At 40.2% G+C, this 17097-nt stretch overlaps 1 protein-coding gene and 1 non-coding gene across 4 annotated transcripts in view; one reads left to right on the top strand and one right to left on the bottom strand.

Annotated features, from left to right (window-relative positions):
• Window positions 1–17097, bottom strand: part of rsrc1 (arginine/serine-rich coiled-coil 1) — a 627020-nt gene that overhangs the window by 205171 nt on the left and 404752 nt on the right. The window lies entirely within an intron of this gene.
• On the top strand, window positions 16766–16963 carry LOC139266367 (U2 spliceosomal RNA). The gene has a single exon (XR_011593700.1). It is a non-coding gene; the product is annotated as a U2 spliceosomal RNA (small nuclear RNA).

Below are 17097 nucleotides of genomic sequence, written 5' to 3' on the forward strand. Positions count from 1 at the left end.
GGAGTGCATGCTTTACGGACACAACACTTACTGTGACAAATGGGGTGGGGGTAATTTTGATTTGTACGATAGTGTGAAACAGGTGATAGTGAATCGGCAGCTAGTCTTGCATCTATCCTGATTTTTGTATTCGAATGAAAATAAAAATCAAGAGAAATGTAAAGCGAGCTGCCGATTCGTTGTCACCCTTCTTGCACTGTCGCACAAAGTCAAAATCTACCCCACTGATTCTAAATATCTGCAACATTTTTGCAGAATATTGTCAAAAGCCAACACCGACCGCTATGTCAGTAAGCACAGTTGCTCCTGCCATAGAACTCTCACAAACAATGATTACATGCTGTTCCAGTCCATTAAAGAAAGTAATTTAATCATTTTCTATTCTCTAGGAAAATCACATACAGACAAATTTTATTGCCACGCTATCTAAATAGTAAATAGTTATTATAGGCTCAAAATGAGTTTTTACTTGCCATGGGCAACTATTTTGCCTTTATTGTTGAGCTCTGTTACAGCAACAAGAAGTTAAAAAGGTTATAAAGACACGATTAACATCATGTGACGGTCTTGACACGACTTAAAAGTGCTTAGTAATTGAAGGTTTTATTCAAAGTGTATTAGCCCCTTATAAGGGAACAGTTAATGTACTGCTGTAGGCTTTATTTTGTTGCAGCTTACCATGATCACCTACATACTACTGAACAAACTGAATGGACTCGCTTGAGAACACAGGTCATTTTTATTATCTGTTATGGACTGGGCACTTCAAATAAAATGTCAATAAAAAAGTGCTGTAAGGCAATAGGGAGGAAACAAATCGGAGCAAGGAAAACATTTCAAATAATATCTAATTGGGACAGAGAGCCAGTGCCTCAGGTACTTTTTCCACTGATCACTTTCAACAGTATTCTATAAAATTTATTTCACTTGTCCATGAGTGATATTTAAATATTTCAACCACACAGTGAGAATAATTTTCTTTTAAGACAGCCACTTTTATTTTAATTGTTGTACTTAATACTTTAGTGAATTGGGGCAAATGACTCAAAATAGCATTGCTGCACAACTAATTTGACATCATGATAATTTAAATTGTTGTATTTATTAAAATTACAAATGTTGTTGAGTTTATAATTCAGTTTCATTGTTAAAAATGAATTTTAAGTCTGAATACTTGCCCAATCAGCCATCTTGAAATATGCAAGGTGGAAAGAATTCACATAACAATGCTGCACTAATCTACCCAATCTCCTTTTTTATTAAAAATTAAATCGCATCATAAACCTAACCTAAAGCTCCACCATATTGTGTCTACTGTTATCAAAGTGTTCTTTAATTCTGATATGCTCTATCTGTTTTTTATTTACTATTACTGATTGTGCTGAGTCCAAGGCCAGACTTTCAGCCTTTATAGATCTTTCAATTTATCCCTGGCAAATTCAAGTTATCCAAAACAAGGTCAGAAGCTCCTGTGCAAGCTTCCCTTGATTTGACTATCAAGTTCTTGGTCCAATCCTTCCTCCTGGTTTGTCTATAACAGACACCAATAGTTCCCACATGTCTCTTAGCATTAACCACATATTTATACGATATTTTTTATGTACTTTTGCTCTTATACAATTCTTAGTTTCCATAAAATGCAAAACATTTCAAATTCATTATCAGTAACATTACACTATATTTTCTGTGATTGCAGTTTATTTAAGGACTAGCGTTATGCTCTTATCGTCGATATTTTCTGGTGTTCAATTCGATCAGAATCTACGTGCTCCTACAACCCATTGTGTGCCTGTCGTGTTTCTGGATTTTTTGGCCAATTTTACACAGAAAGGATCTGAATAGAGCTGCATTTTAAGATTGAGCTTTTAATGTAAACAATTCTTTTACATGACTGTTGTTACTGGAAAGTCACTAATTTGCCCTATTGGCCCTGACATCAAATTTACTCCTGTGTTGTAACACCAGATATCCCAGAACAGATGGCATTTAGATGGTCAGCCATTCCTGAGAAACCTAATGATCTGATCCAACTACTTTGAAGAATATGTGATTGTGGAAAATTAACATTTATCCAGTCAGATATCAGGAACACTGCCAAACAGATTATTACTAAGGCTCTGCACTTAACTGTTATTAACATTTGGCTCCACAGGAACAACCTTCAGATATATATCAATAATTATGAAATGGAATGCAGTTTATCCCATCATCGTGCACAGAGAATGGTAGCATAGTGGTTATGTTGCTGGACCAGTAATCTAGAGGCCTGGACTAATGGCCCAGAGACGTGAGTGCAAATCCCACCACAGCAGCTGGGGAATTAAAATTCAGCTAATTAAACAAATCTGGATAAACAAATCTGAAATTAAAAAAGCTATCATGAAACTATTGGATTGTTGTAAAAAGCCATCTGTCCTTTTGGGAAGGAAATCTGCTGCCCTTATCTGGTCTGGCCTCTATGTGACTCCAGACCCACAGCAATGTGATTGACTCTTTTCTGCCCTCTAAAATGGCCTAGCAAGCCCAAACCGCTACGAAAAATAATAACAACAATTATGGCAGAGCCCAGCATGCAAGTGCAAAAGACAATGCTGAAGCTTTTGCAACCATCTTCAGCCATAAGTACTGAGTGGATGATCCATATCGGCCTCCTCCTGACGTCCCTACCATCACAGAAGCCTGGTTTCAGCCAATTCGGTTCACTCCACATGATATCAAGAAATGGCTGAGCGCACTGGATACAGCAAAAGGCTCTGGGCCCCGACAACATCCCGATTGTCATGCTGAAGACTTGTGCTCCAGAACTAACCTCATCTCTTGTCAAGCTGTTCCAGTACAGCAACAACACAGGCATCTACCCGACTATGTAGAAAACTGCCTAGGTATGTCCTGTTCACAGAAAACAGGACAAATCCAATCCAGCTAATTATTGCCACAGCAGTCTACTCTCAATCATCGGCAAAGTGATAGCACTGTCGACGACACCTTCTATCAAATAGCACTTACTCACCAACAACCTGCTCACCGATGCTCAGCTTGGGTTCCGCCAGGGCCACGCGGCTCCAGACCTCATTACAGCCTTGGTCCAAACATGGACAAAAGAGGTGAGGTGAGAGTGACTGCTCTTGAGATCAAGATAACAATTGTGCGAGTGAGGCATCAAGGAGCCCTAGTGGAATCAAGGAGAAAACTCTCCACTGGCTAGAGTCATACCTGGCACAAAGAATGATGGTTGTGGTTGTTGGAGGTCAATCACCTCAGCCCCAGGATATCACTGCAGGAGTTCCTCAGGACAGTGTCTTAGGCCTAACCATCTTCAGTGGCTCCATCAATGACCTTCCTTCCATCATAAGGTCAAGAGGTGGGGATGTTTGCTGATGATTGCAGTGTTCAGTTCCATTCACAACTCCTTAGTCAATGCCCGCATATGCAGCAGGACCTGGACAACATTCAAGCTTCGGCTGATAAGTGGCAAGTATAATTTGTTCCATACAAGTGCCAGGCAATGACCATCTCCAACAAGAGAAATTCTAACCATCGCCCCTCGTCATTCAATGGTATTACCATTGCCGAATTCCCCCTCCATCTCGATCCTGGGGGTCACCATTGACCAGAAACTCAATTCGACCAGCCACATAAATACTGTGGCTACAAGAGCAGGTTAGAGGCTGGGTATTCTGCGGTGACTCACCTCCTGACTCCCCAAAGCCTTTCCTATAAGACATAAGTCAGGAGTGTGATGGGATACTCTGCACTTGCCTGGAGACTTGCAGCTCCAACAATGTTCAAGAAGCTCGACATCATCCAGGACAAAGATGCACTGCACAAGTTACACACCATCCTGACATGGAAATATATCGCCATTCCTTTAACATTGCTGGTTCAAAATCCTGGAATTCCCTCCCTAACAACACTACATTCACCACATGGACTGCAGCAGTTCAAGAAGGTGCCTTCTTGATGGTCAATAAATGCTGGCCTTGCCAGTGACACCCATATCATAGAAACATAGAAAATAGATGCAGGAGTAGGCCATTTGGCCCTTCGAGCCTGCACCATCATTCAATATGATCATGGCTGATCATGCAACTTCAGTATCCCATATCCTGGGAATGAATAAAGAAAAAGTCTCTGCAACTTGCAGTAGCCAGTTTTAATACTGTTGGTGCTGTACTCAGCTTCTGTGACCAGCAAGAAAGAATCCAATAATAATCCATCATAAACGAACTGCTTCAATTCTGCCCTGACTAATATTACAAATATAGTGTTACTTCTTTTAATTTATTGTCGTCAGAATCCCTGAGGTATTCTGTAAAGGTAATTTTGCACGATTTGTTAATTTCCTTTTTTTTCCTTGTATTTATTTGTTCACTTGTTAGATAAACTCTCTGGTTATTAAGTTCTAAAGTAAAGCATTGCATTTTTCCATATGAAATGTTGCACCTTCTTCCAATTCATCTCATTTAGAAGTACACTTTCCATTTTGATATTGGCTTTTAGTATGTTTATATAATATGGTGTTGCCTCTATCCTCCTCCAGCCTTACTTCAGACCATCGAAACACCAGCATTGTATGATGAGGCAATCCGTCGTCATGGTCAGCTTGACCAATAGGAACATCCATTTATGTCAGCAGAAGAAAGCAAGCCTAATCAATAACGAGCAGCTCGAACACGGCATGTGATGGCAAAGGGCAAGCAACATCCACATTCTGGATGGAGAGCAAGCATGTCTCATTATGTGAGTCAACTTCTCAGGAATCACTCTGATGAAGTCGAAGTATCGCTCGCAACTGTTGGGCAAAAATCTAGAAGCTGCACCAAGATGTGCTGTGACTTGATAGACTTATACCAGAATTTTGAACTTTGGTCAAAAATAAAGACAGCAAAGTTTTTGCACTGAATAATGATAACTGTTTGTTAAGTAAATATACCATGTATTGTGTCTAATGCATTTTCCATGAAAATTAGTGCACTAAAACGGTGTCACCATGGACACACCTGAGGCAAGTCAGTGATTTCCATTGGACAACACAGATTTATGCAACAAGTTTGTATACAATTTGATGTGAGTCAGGTTAGCCCCTAATTGTGTAATCATTGGAATCCCTGCATGAAAACAAGGAGCACCAGCTGTAACAGTGTTAATAAAATAAAAAAACAAAAGGAGGTTACTTTGTTACCTCTGGACTTTACTATTCCAACGCACTCCTGGCTGGCCTCCCGTCTTCCACCCTCCATAAACTTAAGGTCATCCAAAACTCTGCTGCCTGTATTCCAACTCACACCAAGTCCCGTTCATCCATCACCTCTGTGTTTGCTGATCTACATTGGCTCCCGGTTATGTAACGCCTCGATTTAAAGATTTTCATCCTCCTTTCAAATCCCTCCATGGCCTTGTTCCTCCCTATCTCTGTAACCTCCTCCACCCCTACAACCCTCCGAGATATCTACACTCCTCCAATTCTAGTCTCTTGCGCAACCCCGATTTTAATCACTCCACCATTGGTGGCTGTGCTTTCAGCTGCCTCGGCCCTAAGCTCGGGAATTCCCTCCCTAAACCTCTCTAACTCTCTTTCCTCCTTTAAGATGCTCCTTAAGAAAGAAAGACTTACATTTATAAACATTATAAACTTAAAACCTATCTCCAATGTCCTAATATCACCTTATGTGGCTTGGTATCAAATTTTGTTTGATAACACTCCTATGAAGCGCCTTGGGATGTTTTACTATGTTAAAGGTGCTATATAAATGCAAGTTGTTGCTGTTATTGGCCAAAGGCGAGTAGGAGATTGCTTGCTGGATGACAAGGAAGAGATGTGGCAGATCCTTATAAGATCAAAGGCTAAAGAAATTGATTGATGAGGGATTGAGGGCGGAGCTCTCAAAGGCCAAGAATGGTAGTGGTTGGTTGGACTCGAGACACATGAAGGAACTATGTCTTTGCCGAATTGAAAGAAATAAGATTTTTATTGCCCCATTGAAAGCATGGAGGAGATCAAGACATCAAGAAGACTAGCACTGAGGGCATGCGATCTGAAGGCAGTTGATAAATGCAGAGTGAGATCATCAGCAAAACATTGGCATGAAGCAACAGAACTAATTGAATAGTACAAATCAAATCTATACTTGAAACCAAGGCTTCTAAATGTTCACTTTCACTTTAAAGCACACATTACATTTAAAGCATCTATTACATTTACTGGCATATTGCACTCTTCCAATTCAGTCCCCTTCACAAATGTAAATGAAATGTCATTCAAAAATTGGTGAACTGAATAGATATTACTTGAATTGAGTGTTCTTAACCCTTTATCTAGATTGATATTGAATTAATTACTTAGCTGTATAAATTATTGTACTAGTTTTGCTAACAAGTTTAATTCAGAATTATAACAGTCCTGACATAGAGCTCAAAATAGGCAGGTCCAATATTGTAATCCAGTGCTATATTTCAGAGTCATGCTTCATTTACAATAGACTTGTTTTCACAATGGCAGGAAAAAAGTAATGTTTTTGAAGAATTTTGTGTTTGGATCACAACAGACTTCTTGAGCAAGATCATCAATTTAAAAACCTCATTAAATTCTTATCAAATTATTTATTTGGCGGCATATCATAGTGTTGCTATTTTTCCTGAGTCTTATGCTTGAAATAATGTCACTGTACATGCCAACCCAATCCTGCCGAAGCTTCAGTAAATGAAGTAAAAGATTTCTATCAATTGAGCTGTAAAAAATCTTTAATACTATGAAGGGTTGTAATGAGGTATATAGTGATAGATTATTTTCATGGGTTGGTGCAAATGTAACAAGAGGAAATAAATAATAAACAGTATTAAAGGAACGGTTAGAAAAATTTCTTTACACAGAGGGTGGTTAGAATTTGGAATTCTCTGCCATAAACCTTAGTTGAAGTAGAATTCATGAAGTTAAAAAAGAATTGGACAGTTCCTAGCAAAAGAGAAAGATTAAAGGATATGGGAAATGAGCAAGAAAATGGGATTAGATGAGTTGGCTTATGAGGAGAAAAACACCAGTGCAGACTTGATGGGCCAAATGGCCTGTATATGTGCTGTAACATTCTATCATCTAAATGGGATCATCTTTGCAGATCATATTCTGCCTTTGATATTAGAAAGCCCAGTTTCAAATAGGAAAAACTGGATTCACTCTACCATTGCAAATTATTTGGAGCTGGGTGGCACAGTGCTGCAACAGTGCCCTTTTACCTCTGGGACTTCAAGCAGTTAAAATTCAGATGCCAGTGAGCACACGTCTTCTGACCAAATCGAGTACTTCTGCTCAGAGAAGCCATAAAGATAGATGGTATGTGAAGTGGAAAAATCCACACTGTTGAAATAGCAGGTGCTTTTCTGACATCTGATTTAAAAGAGCACTGTTTGGGAAAAGATTACTATGTATCTGTAATAGTGACGTTATTAGGTATTAGAAAACCGATATGGATTAGCGATGAACAGACAAATACTGCTGTAAAAAGTAATATCCATAATATATAGATATATATATAAAATATACATAAATAAAAGAGATTTATTGTTATCAATCTCATCACACAGGTTATATGCAATTATTTGCATTTCCCTCTTTAACAGCATTTTAAATCCAATGTCTTAGCAACGTAATTACTTTGGAATCCTTCTGTTACAAAATGACTCATATTTGATGTTACTTTTAAGAGATCATCTTATTCTACTGAAACAAAATTACTGTCATTTCATGTATGCTAGCAACTATTTGGTGTAAAGTCTCAATTAACATAAATCTGATATACAAAAATGAAGTTGGGAGCGAACAACGTACATTTATTGTAAATAATCAGTGAAATAAATGGGAGAATGCAACATCATTCTTAAGGAAGTTAGTCATAAACCCTCCAAATGCCAGGATTCATCGGAATGGCTCAAGTGTATCACCAAATGAGTTCAACATTCAGTAATTGCAAGTTAGGTTAACCATATGCCTTGCAGATGCAGAGTCCTACAACAGATCCTTTGTTGTGGGTATCAATAGAAATATAAATAAATCAACGAAAATGTACCTGTTTTGTGTGTATACAGGTTAAGAATCCTAAATATAAATGGTTTATAGTTAGTCAGCACTTCATTGTCACATTTAATAATGCAGCAGCATAAAATACTTCATCCAAGAGGGAAATTTTTAATGACTGCCAAATTGAGATTTAAAAGATTATCACATCGTGTTTGGTTTCCAACATCCACTGTTTCTATGCATTAATCAGAAATCATAATAAATCTACATTCTTCTTTTGACAGCACATTAGTCAGAATAGTTTTGCAAGATATTGACATTGACTAATGGGCTGCTAGTTAGAAGGGTCAATCATAAACTCATCAAATGCTTCATTTAATTTCTTAATTTAGACAAACACAATTTGTTTATGGGAAAGATATCAGGTGTTCTTGAATGAATAATGGCTATGAAACCAAACTCCATTAATCAGTTCATGATTACAAATGAATTTGAGTATTTATTCTAATTTCACTCATTTAGGTCAACAAAGAAAACATGAGCCAATAAACATATGGAAAAGGATACTGTGAATCTTCATTTCAATTTTAAGGTCATAAATGTCTTGTATTTATTGAACCAAATGTCTTCACTTTACAAATAAATCCATAATGTATGCATAAAATAGTTACATACTTCAAAGCAGCATACTGACCAACGTTCCTCCCCTCAACCAAAAACAGATTAACCGGTCATTCATCTTATAACTGTCTGTAGAATATTGCAATTTGCAAGTTCATCTACACAACAGCAGTCACTGCAATTCCAAGTAATTCACTGTATGCAAAGTGCTTTGAGCTGCAAGGTGTTTTTTTAAATTCATTTCAATTTGCAGTTTATATCCTCACAGCTATAATTTTGTAACGGATTCAAATACTCAAGTTCAAAATGCAACAAATATACTTAAATAATTCTAATTACTAAGACACAAAATCAAACTACGATGGCCTCTGTCAACATCTTTTACGACACATCAAGTAAAAAGGCAATGCTAGCATTAAATCTGTGATTAGGTTTTTCTAACTCAGTGATCAATCAGATAATTAAAAATGCAAAGTTTAATGAGAACAAACTGAAAACATCCACTGTGAAGAGATTTGAATGCAGATTGTAAATGTGCTCCATGTGCAGGTTGCAATTTGTAGAGAAAGTATGAGGTAATTCAGGCACTTAACATCATTTATTTAACAACAAATGAGAAACAAAATCTAAATGATTGCAAAGTTTACTTTTGGTTAACAATAATCACAAACAAATGCCTTAAATTTATTATTCGGAGAATGTTCCATGGCATCAGTTTTATGCCATGCCTAAGAAGGTAATTTGATGATACTTACGAGTTTAAAGTACACACCAAAACATTCGCAGTGAAATTCCAGCCTCCACGGGTCCATACGGAGTGTGCACGGTCCCGGGAAGGCATCACAAAAGCCAGTTTTTAGTGTGCAATGTGCATGAACTGAAAACCGGCTTTTCTGATCAGTCAAGTTTCAGCTCGGCAGATCGCACGCATATCAGGGAGAAGGACATTCCCATGGCAGAGATTGCGATATTTGCCCAACTCTTGCCCTGTGAATGTCTTTAAAACTCTTGCACCTGGTAAAAGCAGGCGCATAGCCTACTTTTATCAACGTAAGAGTTTTAAAACTTATCAAAATAAAATTTTAAAATACATATTTATGTTAAAAACCCTGCCCACTCTGGCAATTTTATTTTAAACCATAATTAAAACTTTTTCTAAAAATTGGCAAATATTTTTGTTTTTCAAAAACATTTCTATCAACTTTAATTTCTATAATGTATTTATTTGAGGTGTTTTTTTATTTTTTATGTAGTGTTTGGGTGGTTTCTCATTCATAGTAATATTACGATGAATGAGAAAATACTTTACCGTGATTGGGTGTCCAGGCCCACGTGACTCCTACGGACGTCCTAACGTGAACGCGCTCCGTTGCGCAAGAAGAGGAGGCTTCGAGTCCGGAATCACTGGTGAGCGTTCGACCAAAAGATAAGTGCACATCTTTTCTCCTATTTTTAGTCGAACGCCCGCGTGAAGAAAGAAACCGGGATTTCAGGGCCATTATGGCCAAAATTAACACATACAAAAGCTTACATACCAAAATTACCGTTTGTTTTTGAAGAGAAGTTAAAAATTACAATTTGAATCAAATCCTTTGTATGAACACAGACATTTCAAACAGTTTGGGTATTTTTTTCCTAGCATAGTCAATGTTAATTGATAGGAGATTAGTATTTGGTTTCAGCCTCACACTTCAGGTGGTCCAAAGCCAAACTTCATATTTTCTCAACTAGCTTGGATCTCTGATGCCGAAGTACTAGCCATGATGGAAACCTGTAAAATTCAGCTCAGTGGACACTGCAGCCCCAAACATTGAGCATTATATTGCAAATACTATTCCATTGCAACAGTTGTTTTAAAGAAAAAGGGAAAAAGCTTTGCAAATAAGTCTTTTTGATGAGGAAAACAATCATAAAAGCCATGAAGTTTCATGCTTGCTTGCTATATCTATTGAGTTCCCCATCATACCAAGTTACAGGTCTTAAACAAAACTTAAGTTACCCTGCCCATCAGTAAATCACTGAATTGCAGGTAATTTTCGAAATTTGTATCCATGTGAACAATATTACTTCAATGCTGAAGTAATGTTAAATCATTACATGTCTGATTCTACCCCCCAAAAAAATACTGATGTAAATTATACATGGTTTTCATTCTAAGATCAAGGCTTGTAATAAACTTTTACCAGCAACTTGATTGACAATATTTTTCCGAATGGACATTTAGATGTCCAGATGACACTAAAGAAAGCAAGAAAGAGTGCTATTTATATAGTAGCTGAGGACATCCCAAAGCGCTTCACAGCCAATTAAGTACTTTGGAAGCATCAGCACAGTTGTAATGTAGTGAAACACAGCAACCAATTTGAACACAAGATCCTACAAACAGCAAAGAAATAGTAACCAGATAATGTCTTTGAGTAATGTTGTTTGTGGGATTAATATCGGCCAGGACACCGCAGAGAATTGTCATGCTCTTCTTCAAATAGTGCCATGGGATCGGAGAAGGCAGACAATGCAGCAGCCCCTCAATACTGCACTGAAATGTCAGCCAAGATTATGTGCTCGTCTCTGGAGTGGAACCCACTACCTTCTGATCCAGAGTAGAGAATGCTACCACTGAGCCAAGGCTGGCACTATAAAATTCAAGAGCAAAATGAATTACTGCAAACTACCTTTTAGCTATTACTCTAATCATTATAATGCATTTTTATATTGATAGAGAGTGCCATTGGCACGTGGTACTCCCAATAAGCCAACAATAAAAGCAACCTGAAACATTAACTCTGTTTTTCTCTCCACAGATGCTGCCTGACCCGCTGAGATTTCCAGCATTTTCTGTTTTTATTTCAGATTCCAGCATCCCCAGTATTATGCTTTTGTATTAGTGTTCAATTCACTGCACTTCTTTTCTCGGAATGCCTACCTTGAAGAAGTTCTGCTTTTCCCTCAGACGGAATGTCCATTTGCCTAACATTTGCCAGTTCTGATGAAGGGTCATCGACCTGAAACGTTAACTCTGTTTTTCTCTCCACAGATGCCACCTGACCTGCTGAGATTTCCAGCATTTTCTGTTTTTATTTCAGATTCCAATATCCGCAGTATTTTGCTTTTGTAATAAAAGCAAGCTTGAAGGTAAGTCGGTGCATAGAGGTCACAAGTTTCCATTTTAAGTATGACTCTGCTGAGACCTTAACATTTAAGTGCCCGAAGAACCACATAATCTATTCTGTATTAACCATGTATGTGAGCAATACAGAAAGACTATGTGTTGTCATACACGAACTAAAGAAAGAGTAGGGCCTATTAAAGACTTTAAAGATAATCTACGTGTGGAGGCAGAAGCAGCGAGTATGGTTCTTAATACTTTCCATCTGTTTTCACAAAGGAGAGGGGCGATGCAGACATTGCAATCAGGGAGGAGGAGTGTGAAATATTAGATGAAATAAACATAGTGAGAGAGGAAGTATTAAGAGGTTTAGCAGTTTTGAAAGTGGATGAATCCCCAGGCCCGGATGAAATGTATACGAGGCTGGGAAGAGAAACAAAAGAGGAAATAGCAGAGGCTCTGACCATCATTTTCCAATCCTCTCTTGCTACAAATGTGGTGCCGGAGAACTGGAGGACTGCTGATGTTGTACTTTTGTTTAAAAAGGGAGAAAGGGATAGACCGAGTAATTACAGATCAGTCAGCCTAATCTCGGTGTATGGTGCTTTGCGCAGTGTGCACAGATTGAGGTTCAGATGCTGGTATGTAGGATTTGTTGAAGCATGTACTCAACCTTGACTGCCTGACTGAGGTCGTTGAATTTCTTCCGACACTGTGTCAGGCTGTGTTGCACCACACTTCTGGCTGTGACCTTCTGGGTCACTTTGCTCCACATTGTCCTGAAGACCTGGGGCAATGGTCTCCTTCCAGTGGTCGGGAACAACACTGCCCTCTTTCTCTCCACTCCAGCCACCAATGCCTCCAATACAACGTTTGTGAAACGACAAGCTCTCTTCCTTGGAGTGGGATCAGCCATTGCCATTGGGGGATTCAGTTGCTCGCAGGTCGTCTTCAGAGCCAGCAATGCTGACAAATATAATCTGCACAATGATACAACCTCCCCTTTAAGAGCTGGTAGGGGCCAATGTGAAAGATCATTGCTGAATGTATTGCACCTGAAATTCATTATCGCTCTGCTGGTAGCGCCTCTGCAGCACCCTACTGAGATCATTAGCGCATGATTTAGCACTCCACTTCCTTCCTGGGGTGCGAACACCGAATTTAGTAGAAGTTCAGAATCATTAGCGCCTGGCACTAAAATTTCAAAAGTTACCGCCACGAATTTCTCCCCCTTAATTTCTTCACCTTCAGGCATTCACCACAGGAAATAATACTTTTTTTCTGCAATAAGATTCCCCATTACCTATGCTATGATGACTGGGAGGGGCAATACAGGGAGGTCAGGTTAATGATACACCATCGGAGGCATCTGGCACTTACCTACAAGTATCCATGTTTCCATATTTATAGACCAAGGTAGTACATCTCAACCTCAAAAAAAAGTTGCACTTCCTTCATGAGGCAAATCAGAAGTTGTGCCACCTGCTTGGTCAGACTTGGAGCCTACCTCTACCAGAGGCATCACAGTACCAATGTCAAAGTCACAGCAGCTCTCAACCTCTGTGTCACTGACTCCTTTCAGGCTGCATCGGGAGATATATGTAACATCAGCCTGTCAATTATCCATTAGTGCATCAAGTAAGTCACTGAAGGATTGTTTGCTTGAGCTGACCAGTTAATAACCTTTCCATTGGATCTGCACCATCAGCGCGAGAGGGCTGTTTTATCGAGAAGTTGGATTTTCCTGGGGTGGCAAGGTGCAATCAACTACGCCCATATCGCCAGACATGCCGTTTTTCAGATGCTATCGAGTTTCTCAACAGGAAAGGACTTTTACTCTATCAATGTGTAGGTATTGTGTGATTGTAAACTAGTTCGTTCATAATGTGTAAGAATGCGCACTAACGAGAAAAAATGTAATGAGATATTCCTGTTGCAGTAAGTGGTTCGATGTACAGTTTCCCCACATAAGTTGCCAATCTTAAGCTAGGCAGTTAGAGGAAGTGAAAGGGTAGCTCTCGAGCACTGCCTGGAGGCTCTGTGAGCACTCATCTGACCTCTGGTCCCCAAAAATCTCTTCAAAAAACCCAGAAACTTATCTGGTTTTGGAGCAGTAGGTTGCTCAATGCTTGGTGCCAATAATAAAAACACAAAATGCTGGAAACACTCAGCAGGTCAGGCAGCATCTCTGAGAGAGAAACAAAGTTAACAGAACTGATGAAAGGTCAGCGAACGGAAGAGTCAACTCCTGTTTTTTTCTCTGCACGGATGCAGCTTGACCTGATGAGTATTTCCAGTATTTTCTGTTTTTATTTCAGATATATAGCATCCGCAGTATTTTGCTTTTGTGTGGCCCGGTACCAATAGGTCCAGTGTGCACTTTGCACACTCTGCCCATTAGTACTTCAAAATTGCATAGGGGTTGTACAACCAGCCTGGGTCGCTCTGCTGAAAGCCCTGAATAAAAAGTGGTGACCATTCCAATAGCAACAACAGGGCAGTAAGTGTTGCACTGTCATGTTTGGACCAGGGCCATCCCATTCCCGCTGGGTGAAGGGAGTTACAAGTGGTCACATTGACTTCTGCATCACAAAAGTTAAATGGACACAGTAATCTAACTGCAGCCTAACCAATGATTGTCATTTTACAGCAAATGGTTTTGTTTGTCTAAGGAAGGCATGACTTGTTTTACATTGTCTGCTTATTCTACTAATCAAATACGAGTGGAACAAACGCATTAATAGTTCCACTGGAGTCATAGCATCATAGAACTTTACAGCACGGAAGGAGGCCATTTCGGCTCATCGTGTCCGCGCCGGCTGACTAGCTATCCAGCCGAATCCCACTTTCCAGCTCTTGGTCCGTAGCCTTGTCAATTACGGCACTTCAAGTGCATATCCAAGTACTTTTTAAAAGTGGTGAGGGTTTCTGCCTCTATCACCCTTTCAGGCAGTGAGTTCCAGACGCCACCACTCTCTGGGTGAAAACATTTCCCCTCAACTCCCCTCTCAACCTCCTACCAATTACTTTAAATCTATGCCCCCTGGTTGTTGACCCCTCTGCTAAGGGAAATAGGTCATTCCGATCCATTCTATCTAGGCCCCTCATAATTTTATACGCCTCAATAAGGTCTCCCCTTAGTCTCCTCTGTTACAAAGAAAACAAACCGATCCTATCCAATCTTTCCTCATAGCTAAAATTCTCCAGTCCGAGCAACATCCTCGTAAAACTCCTCTGTACTCTCTCCATGCAATCACATCCTTCCTATAATGTGGTAATCAGAACTGCACATAGTACTCTTGCTGTGGCCTAACTAGTGTTTTGTACAGTTCAAGCATAACCTCACTGCTCTTGTAATCGATGCCTCAGCTAATAAAGGCAAGTATTCTGTTTGCCTTCTTAACCACCTTATCTACCTGGCCTGCTACCTTCAGGGATCTATGGACATGCACCCCAAGTTCCCTTTGTTCCTCTACACTTCTCAGCATCCTACAATTTAATGTCTATTCCCTTGCCTTGTTAGCCCTCCCCAAATGCATTACCTCACACTTCTCAGGATTGAATTCCATTTGCCACTGTTCTGCTCACCTGACAAGTTAATTGATATGTAGCTGGAGGGAGATTTAAACATCTGCGTCTCCCTGACAACGGAGGTTAGCACGAGCCTGGAGCAACTGGAGGGAGATTTAAACATCAGCGTCTCCCTGACAATGGAAGCAGCACGAACCTGGAGCAGCTGGAGGGAAATGTCAACATCAGCGTCTCCCTGACAACGGAGGCAGCTCGAGCCTGGAGCAGCTGGAAGGAAACATAGAAACATAGAAAATAGGTGCAGGAGTAGGTGAGGCCGCACCTGGAGTACTGCGTGCAGTTTTGGTCACCTTACTTAAGGAAGGATATACTAGCTTTGGAGGGGGTACAGAGACGATTCACTAGGCTGATTCCGGAGATGAGGGGGGTTAGCTTATGATGATAGATTGAGTAGACTGGGTCTTTACTCATTGGAGTTCAGAAGGATGAGGGGTGATCTTATAGAAACATTTAAAATCATGAAAGGGATAGACATGATAGAGGCAGAGAGATTGTTTCCACTGGTCAGGGAGACTAAAACTAGGGGGCACAGCCTCAAAATACGGGGGAGCCAATTTAAAACCGAGTTGAGAGGAAATTTCTTCTCCCAGAGGGTTGTGAATCTGTGGAATTCTCTGCCCAAGGAAGCAGTTGAGGCTAGCTCATTGAATGTATTCAAATCACAGATGGATAGATTTTTAACCAATAAGGGAATTAAGGGTTATGGGGAGCAGGCAGGTAAGTGGAGCTGAGTCCACGGCCAGATCAGCCATGATCTTGTTGAATGGCAGAGCAGGCTCAAGGGGCTGGATGGCCTACTCCTGTTCCTAATTCTTATATTCTTATTATGTTCTTACAGCTAAGGGGATCAAGGGCCATGGAGAGAAAGCAGGAAATGGGTACTGAGGGAATGATCAGCCACGATCTTACTGAATGGCGGTGCAGGCTCAAAGGGCCGAATGGCCTACTCCTGCACCTATTTTCTATCTTTCTATGTTTCCTTCCAGCTGCTCCAGGCTCGAGCTGCCTCCGCTGTCAGGGAGACGCTGATGTTGACATTTCCCTCCAGCTACGTGCTGCTTCCATTGTCAGGGAGACGCTGATGTTTAAATCTCCCTCCAGTTGCTCCAGGCTCGCGTTAACCTCCGTTGTCAGGGAGACGCAGATGTTTAAATCTCCCTCCAGCTACATATCAATTAACTTGTCAGATGAGCAGAACAGTGGAAAATGGAATTCAATCCTGAGAAGTGTGAGGTAATACATTTGGGGAGGGCTAACAAGCCAAGGGAATACACATTAAATTGTAGGATGCTGTGAAGTGTAGAGGAACAAAGAGAACTTGGGGTGCATGTCCATAGATCCCTGAAGGTAGCAGGCCAGGTAGATAAGGTGGTTAAGAAGGCAAACAGAATACTTGCCTTTATTAGCCGAGGCATCGATTACAAGAGCAGTGAGGTTATGCTTCTCGGCCTTTTGGCTAAGATCATGCGTAACTGACCTGACAGGGGAGTAACCATGACCAGAAAGTGGTTCTCCCTGGATCAGGAAGGTGGTTCTCCTATGCTTTTTGGAAATAGGAGGTGGGTGGGGGGCACACATCCACCTCCATGGCACGAACCTGGTATTGCAGTACTTCCAGGAATGGTGCAGTGGCTCGAGGCCTTTTGGCTAAGAGCATTGGCGCAGAGTGATCCTTGAATGGGCCCAAGGTGACCTCTGGCGTTTGTAATCTGACAAGATGATCTGACAAAGAATTAGAAAGATTGGCAACGAATAAATAAAAAAAAAG

Source organism: Pristiophorus japonicus, chromosome 6 (assembly GCF_044704955.1).
Source record: "Pristiophorus japonicus isolate sPriJap1 chromosome 6, sPriJap1.hap1, whole genome shotgun sequence".
NCBI lineage: Eukaryota > Metazoa > Chordata > Chondrichthyes > Pristiophoridae > Pristiophorus > Pristiophorus japonicus.